Genomic DNA, 8,818 nt, shown 5'->3' on the forward strand with positions numbered 1-8,818 from the left:
CCCCCACCACATCACACCACACAGCAATGCCTCCCCACTACACACCCCACCTTCCTCACCACACCAAACTACCACCCTCACCACCCACCACACTAACTCCCCACCACACCACACTCACCACAACCCACCACAAAATCACCACCACACCACACCACCTCCCCACCACACCACACTCACCCCCCATCACTCCACACTACCTCCCACCACACTAAACGACTCCCCATCATCACCTACCACACTACTTCCTTACCACACCATCCACTCCAATAACTACTCTCACCATTACACCTACCTCACCACACCACACTACCTCCCTCATCACCCACCACACTACTCCTCACCACCCAACTACACTACCTCCTCACCACACCTACTACTATTACTACTACTACTTTGCTGTCACTCGAATCGAGTATGACGATCATCCAGCTATGATATAATGATATGAGTTATTAAGGATGTCACTTAGGTTGGTGAGTTCTGAGGTGACTAAAGAGGCCGATACGGGACCGACAGGGCCGATCACAGATGTGGCACATGTGGAGGGCTACGACCAGTGCGGAGGGACGGTGGCAGTTGTATTTCTGGCGTTGGCATGTGTCTGCCTTTGTTATGCAGTCGGGCAACTCGAAAGTATTGACACCTTGAGTGTTTCTAGCGTTAAGGTGGAGTAATCGTCTCCCAGGTGAGAGGGTCGATTTGGCGCATTTCAGTTGCTCGCCAGCGTGACGTTTACTATTCGTTAGATGACTGTAAAGTAACTGCTTTGGCAGTCTACTGTCGTCCATGCGGGTAATATATAGCCAGTCCAGCGTACGTGCTCGCGGATAATGACAGCATCGATACTTTCTACAGTAGGTGTCAGGAAAATACTGGCATTTGTTCTCTAGTCTCCCCAGCGAACTCGGAGGATGAAACGTAGACTACGTTGGTGAAAGTTTTCTGCGCCTTGAGGTGCCTCCAGTATGGGCCCATGTCTTGCTAATATCCTAATTCTGTTGGTTGTAGCACTTGTGAGTACGTCCCCCACTAATATAATTTCTGCCAGATCTTCCTTTTTCACACCTGAGTTTTTACTGTTTAATCAGTATCAATGTTCCTACATTGGTGATGCTAGTGTCATTCCTTTGAATGTGAAGATCGTATGTTACACCCCATTTACCCATGGTGTCGACACAGACTCTCATATCGATCCTGATGCCTTTCATAAACCCCACACCAACCCCAACTGTCACTATTACTTTCCTGACTCTCGCAAGTTTAGTTCTAGTCTTCTACTACCTCATTCCTTCTCCCTTGATTAGCCATAACATCAGCAGTATTCTTTGTTACGACCGTGTCGTATTTTTTCTTTTTTTTTTATATAACATGCTTCCATGTTCCATATTATTGCTGTTAAGGTTTTATCTGTTATTATTTGTTCAAACCCATTTTGTATTGTAACAAGCATTCTTGTTTTATAATGACCATCTGCATCGTTAAACGACCCACTGGCGGAGCGCACCTTATATATAGGGACTCCACTAACTGTTGACGGAGTTAGTTCAGTCCTCTGTCATACAGTTCACATTCTTTGAGTGACTCTCGTCACCTGTTACTTATACTTTAATTTATTTGTGTTGTTCCTGTCGCCACCAATGTGGTATATCTATGTGAGTACCTATTTATGTCTCTATTTATGTCCATCAGTATTTGCTTCGTTACATTTAAGTAATTCAGTGTTGTTTCAATGTTGTTAATTTCACTGTTAGTTTTTATATGTTTATGCAGTGTTAACGTAATCCAATGCTTTATTTTTATTCTTTTGATGTTTGATGTTCAGTATCATTTGTGTCTTAAATGTTTCTGATGGTGAATCAATTTGTGCATACAGCCTACGAGGCTTCTTTTTATTGTGTTAATATTTAATTAATTAAATTCTAAAGGTTTACTTTATTTATTTTTATTCCTTAATTTACTTCACTTTTTGTTTGGTTACGCTCTGAACCTGGATATATAAGTAAATTAAGAGATGAGTGTAACACCTTCATATAGATACCTTTTTAGATCAGTGTTTATCTTCTCTGCCCACAAATTTGATGTAGATAGTTAAAAAAAATGAAACATTAGTGGAGATGGAATCAAATATTTTGGATCGCAATCTAGAGCAAAATAGTAATCCTAGTCAGTCACGAAATAGAGTTGGTTCGGTTTTTAAGGAGAATGTAGTAAACAAGGAAATGCTTGGTGACCTGACGAACATTCTTGACTCTTTTTTGGAATATATGGAAAATCCAAGGGACGACGTCAAAAAGAATGTTCTTATTTCGGTGAAGAATATGAGGGGGAAAATTTAGTCCAATGGATCATAATGTCCGCTTAATTTCCTGGAAAGTTAATGGTTTGAAAAAAAGGTTAACGGATCTTCATGCATATGTTCATTCTAGTAGTATTGATGTCATAGCTTCACAAGAGGCTGGGACAAACGGTACATCTTTGCAACTAAGAGGTTATCAAAGTTTTAAATTACCAGTTGATTTGACTGGAAATTGCAGAGGTTTGATGACATTCAGCTCTAAAAAATAAACGGTACCGAGTATTTGTGTGTTAGTATTACGCTTCAAGATGCTACACTGTTCATTATTAATGCTTATGTGCATGCTGAGTCATTGACAGTTGATGAACTGCTGGACATTGTTTTTGCTGATGATTGTTTACTAATTGGTGATTTGTGCGCTAGGCATAACAATCTTGGCAGTAGAGGTTCTCAAAATCACAATGGAATGGTTCTGGAAAATATCTTGGACTCTATAGAAAATGCTAAGGTTCTTGAAGCTGGTGAGCCGACACATGTTAAAGGGGGTAGACTTGATTATGCAACTCTTTTTAATATGCTAGTTGCGCAGGCACATTTGGATATTGAGGATACGCTTTTGAGTGATCACTTTGCAATTAAAGTGAAGTTTCATTTGAACAAAATTTTTTGTTAACAATAGAAAAAGGTATACAATAACAGTAGGCCAACATAGTAAATTTGTAGCAAAAGTCGGCGAGTGGTATAAAGAGTACAAAAAGCTTGGAATTAAAGATGAAAACATATTTTATGATGATTTGTTAGGAGTGATTGATTCCATTTTGAATAAGCCAAGGAAACCGTATGGAAATACCACAAAATCTAAGCCTAGGTATTATGATAAGATTGTAAAGGGGTGGAATAAGTTATTGAGGAAATGTCATAGTAAGTAGAGTAAAGATCCTAGCAATGAAATAACCCGGGAAACTCTGATTGAAGTGGCAGAGTGTACAACAGAGTTAAATCAGAAAGCCCGAAATATGTATTGGAGTGTTTTTTTTTTTTTTTAGATAGATTGCACAATCAAAATCATTGAATCAAGTTTGGGATGGTGTGAATAGGGTAAGAGGATTCAAGGAGAAATTTAATGTTCATCCCAATCCAAACGCTAAAAGTAATGAATTAATGAATAAGTGGGCGTATGCATCTAATTATGAGTGTCTCCCATGTAATGTTCAGGTTTTCTTGAGGAATTCAAGATACATGAGGCGAAGGTTGGTGAATATCCAAAGTACTGTAAGTGAGGAAACCTGTGTTCCTTTTATTAAGGATGAAATTCTGAATGCTGTAAAGAAAGGGAAGCCTAGTGTTCCTGGCAGGGATGGTCTAACTTATGATGTTATCAATTATCTTATAAGTATGGAGGACAACCCAATTCTAGATCTCTTTAATTTGTCATATGAAAATGGAAGACCGCCAGTGAAATGGAAAATGCCACTCATTGTTCCTGTGCCTAAGGGCGATAATGATTATAGACCCATATCCCTAACATCTTGTCTATCTAAAATGATGGAACGAATGGTATTAAATAGATTATTGTATAAAATTGATGGTCACTTGTCTAGTAATTTGTTTGGATTTTTAAAGGGTAAAAACACTACAGATTGTGTGATTAAATGTTGTAGTAATGCTAATGTCAACTGTAGACTGTTTGTAGACCTTAAAAAGTGCCTTTGATAAGGCAAATAAGGAAGTGATCTTAGAAAGTCTTGTAAGTAAAGGTATAAAAGGGAAATTATTGATGTGGATTACAGATTACTTAACTAACCGAAAAACGAGTGACTGGTTTCAAGGTCATGAATCTGAAGAACAAAGTCTTGGGTTGGGTACCTCACAAGGTGGCGTTCTTAGCCCTATGCTTTTTAATATTCTTATGGACAGAATAGCAAGTTACAAATTCCAGGACGAGTCCCAAGTAATCATTTATGCTCATGACATTCTGATCCAATGTAAGAATGAAGATATGTCTAGGGTCATTGATCAGCTGAAGCATCTTTGTATCTACTTGGGACTGGTCATTAATGAAAATATTACCAGATATCAGTCCAGGGCAGTAAATGGAAAAGAATTTTGGCTAAATGGAATAAAATTGCAAAAAGTATCCAGTTACAAATATCTGGGAATGTTTGTGGGTATAAATAATAATGTTAAGGATCGAATTACTTATGTCAACAATATATGTCCAGCGAGGCTAAAACCTCTGAAAGTTTTGTCAAATAGAGCAAATGGTGTTGGTATACCAGTTTTAACATCTATGCACTTAAGTACAGTTAGGAGTATCATTGATTATTCAGCTCCAGTTCTAGCTTCTTACTCGGGAAAAGATCTTGGGCCATTAGAGCTTATTAAGAATGAAGCAATGAGGATTGTGCTTGGTTGTCCAAGGACAACAAGAATAGAGATTATGAGGATGGAGCTAAATGTCTCGAGCATAATACACAGAATTAGGGAGTTGACTGTCATTTCTACTCTTAGGCTTATTAGGCGTGGTGATGGGTATCTGAAGTCTGCTGTTGATAAATTTACTAATGCAATTACTAGTAATTTTAAGATGAATACTTATACTAAAAGCTGTTAGATGCTGTGTGAATATAATATTGTAGTTTTGTGTCTTTGCCCCTTGGTTCATGGAGTGTTTCTGTAAGAATGGACAAGCTAGAGTTTAAAAAAAAAGAATGTAATCCTTTTCAGTTCCGGCAAATATTCCTTGAGAAAATATCTGTGTACCATAAGTATGTTATTCATATGTACTGTGATGGTTCAGTTAATGGGAATCGGGCCGGATGTAGCATTGTTATTAGGGAATTTTTTGAATATGGTATTAGTGTTGAAGAAAGAATATCCAAGAGAATTGGGGATAGAAGTTCCAGCGCCACTGCTGAACTTTATGCTGTATATGTGGGACTTAAGAATGCCTTTGAGAGGAAAAAGACAGTTTTTGGGTTTGTTAACACTCAAAGTGCTCTATTTGCTCTAAATTCTGAAGTGCCTCTTGACGATGATTTAGTTTTAAAAATGTAAGAAGTGTATTGAGGACATACAATCACTTGGATATGATGTTAGTTTTATGTGGATTCCATCCCATTGTGGTATTTATATGAATGAGTTTGCTGATGAATTGGCTAAGCAAGGGTGTGGCAAAGAAATTGTAGAATACGGTTGTATTTTGGGTATTAAAATAATAAAATCTGGAATGGTAAAAATCCGACAGCAATGGGAAGTGGACAATATTCGGAAAATTTTGAACAACGGCAGTAGTAGTTTGAAACATTATGTTCGAGTTTTGAATTCTACAAGTTCTACTTATGGTAAGACTTCGGTTAAGTATGATACATTTGTGATGAGGCTGCGCTGTGGATACAAATATTATTGGCAATATATTGAAGGAACTGATGGCATTCCTTGTAAACTGTGTGGCTATGTAAAGTCTCATACATTATATCATTACATTATGGAATGTAACTGTTTATCAGAATTTAGGGGTGATGGTATTACGGATATTACAGAAATGGTTTGTAGATTTTATGCATATCTATTTATTGTATACATATCTGATTTATGGTTAGTAGAATGTTAAAGAGCTCTTGTTAAGACTAGTTTTGGGCGGGCTAGTTAGCATGCTAACCAGCTCCTTTTGATGTAATTGTCAATAAATGTTTTGAATTTGAATTTGTCTAATGGTAGACTCTGCTGTCATATGGCATCTCGAAAATAGTGACCAATTCCCAGGTTGCTCATCTGACTTTCTGCCTTATGTACACACAATTGCAGGGTCTCAATTGTTTCTCGCACTATTGACAACACAACATACTTGCAGTATATTGTTTCTCACTTTTACCTTATCCTCTTCACCAAATGATCGGCTGGTTAGCCGCTTGGGCGATCGGTCACGTCTCTGTTACGCACTGTTGGCAAGTACTGGGCATGCACCGGCTCCTGGATGTACCTGAACCTGCTCCAGTGTTGGTTAAGTCTTGTCTTGAAAGAGCTCACACTCGGTGCCGTCAAAACACCTTCTGGTAGATTGTTCCAAGAGTTCACAACTCTCTCTCCGAAAAAGTTTGCCCTCATGGTTTCCTGGACTTGCGGCTTCTTCAATCTTGAGCTGTGACCCCTTGTGGGGCGAGCGTCCGCCAACTCCAAGTAAGGACACTGGACTGAGTAGTGCCCCTTGAGATGCTTATACACCTCAATTAGGTCACCCCTTGCCCGTCTGTAGTATAAGCAAGGCAAGTTCAGGCGCTCCAATCTCTCAGGGTAGCTGAGGTGCCGAAGTGCAAGCACCAGTCTGGTGGCCCTCATTTGAACATTTTCAACCAACTGACAGTCCCTAGCATATCTGGGGACCAGACTGGTGGTAACAGTGGGGTGATTTTCTTTTTGTATTTTTATTATTATTCCCCTCCTCTGTCTGTTTAACCTTTCTTTTGATACTGGTCAGCTGCCTCACTTATGGAAGACTGCCACCACCATCCCAGTCCCTAAACCAGGCAGACAAGATGAATATCGTCCAATCTCCCTCATACCCTGCTTCTCAAAGATGATGGAGCGCATGATACGCGACCGCCTCCACTGGAAAATTGAAGCCCATCTGCACCCTGACCTCTATGGTTTCTGCCCGGAAAAAGCACTGCTCACTACATCGCTCGCTACATGGCAAACACCTCAGCCAAACCCTCCCTCTTCGTCAACAGTGAAGTGATCCTTGAGGGCCTCACTCACATGGATGTGAAGGGCAAACTCCTCACGTGGATTGCTGACTACCTCTCCCATCGACAGGCCCGTGTCCGTTTTCAGGGCCACTACTCTAAGATCAGGGACCTTGATCTTGGCATGCCTCAGGGAGGTGTACTCAGCCCTACACTCTTTAATGTTCTTATGAACTCCATCTGCCGCCTCAACGACATCTTTGCTGAGAGCGCCATAGACGGTCACATCATAAGCTACGCTGATGATATTCTCCTCCAAATTACTACAGTGCAACATGAACAACCTATACTCTCCACGTTCGCCCGGACCTGTTAAACACTCGGGCTAGTCATCTCGCACACTAAAACCAAGTTCATCTCACGCTTCCGGCGTCAGACTATGCTGACTCTGCAAGGACAAGACATCGATCAAGGTACCTTGGTCTACCTGTGCGAGCCACTACCAGAGCCACCATCTCCGCTGTCGCAGCGCCCACGTCATCTCCCAGTGCCGCCAACGAACGAGGCCCCTCCAGTCCCTCACTCACGGCCTCAAAGGAGCCTCTGTCTGGGTCCTACGTCTCGTGTACATTGCCATCGTCAGAGCTGTCATAGATTATGCCTCGCCTGTCCTTGTAATTGCCTCCCAGCGCGAGAAACAAAGCATAGAGAAAATCCAAAACCGAGCGATGAAACTCGTCCTCGGCTGCCCTATGACCAGCAGAATAGAAGTCGTGCAGCGTGAACTGATGCTGCTCCCCGTCTGCGATCGAATTACTGCTCTCAATGCCATTCTTGGTGTTGAACTTCTTCGCAGTGAGCAACCGACTCCCCTGTCGCGCTCACTGAACTCGCATCTTAACACCCTCCTGCGCCGGCCTCCCCCATTACCTTTCCTTCCCTCTCAACACTGGCCCGTCCACACTGCTGCGTTATCACCTCTACACCCCCTCGACCTCACATCCGCCTGTACCGCCGTGGACTTCCCCGTGTGTTGATGTTGTCGTTCACACCTTCCCTGGTCGTAAATCCACCCAACTGAGGTATATGCTCAAACTTAACTGCCTTGAGCAGATTAATGATGTCGCCTCCTCTCTTAAGACACCCCCCCCCCACCCTCCTATCCTCGTCTACTGTGATGGGTCCGTTACCACGCTGGGCAGCGCTGGGGCAGCTGTGTGGATTCCTGAGCGCCAGACCTGCAGGAAAATCAGGGTTCACGACTGGGCCTCCTCCACTGAAAGCATAGCCATCCTCGCGGGCATTCATGAGGGGGCGACCTATGCTCGCACTGAACGCCGAAACCTCCTTATAATCAGTGACAGCACTTCTGCTCTAGCGAGGCTCAATTTATCCTCCCCTGCCGCTCAACACACCCTAGCCGCCGTCGCCGGGCTAGAACAAACTGATGACATCCGTGTCAAGTTTATTTGGATCCTGTCACATATAGGAATAACTGCCTGTGACACTGTGATTGGCTTGCCAAAGAAGCTACACAAGAAGTTATTGAAGTCACCCTCGCCCTCTCCCTGAGATATCTCAAATCTCGCATACACGCCGCACAACGAGAAGCAATCGACGAAAATTGGACACCACTGAAACAACGGGGTAGCGTCACACTACGCCACTATGACGCTGTAACCGGTGACGACAACCGCCACTACAAAGAGTATCAATCCCTGACTCGATCTCAACAGCTTATATACATGAGACTGCGCCTAGGGTACAGGTACCTATGGGAGTACATTGGCAACCCTGAGCCTGGCCGCACTGTTTGTAAACTTTGTGGCCAACCCAA

Source organism: Homarus americanus, unplaced genomic scaffold, assembly GCF_018991925.1.
Source record: "Homarus americanus isolate GMGI-L3 unplaced genomic scaffold, GMGI_Hamer_2.0 scaffold21914, whole genome shotgun sequence".
In the NCBI taxonomy this organism is placed as follows: domain Eukaryota; kingdom Metazoa; phylum Arthropoda; class Malacostraca; order Decapoda; family Nephropidae; genus Homarus; species Homarus americanus.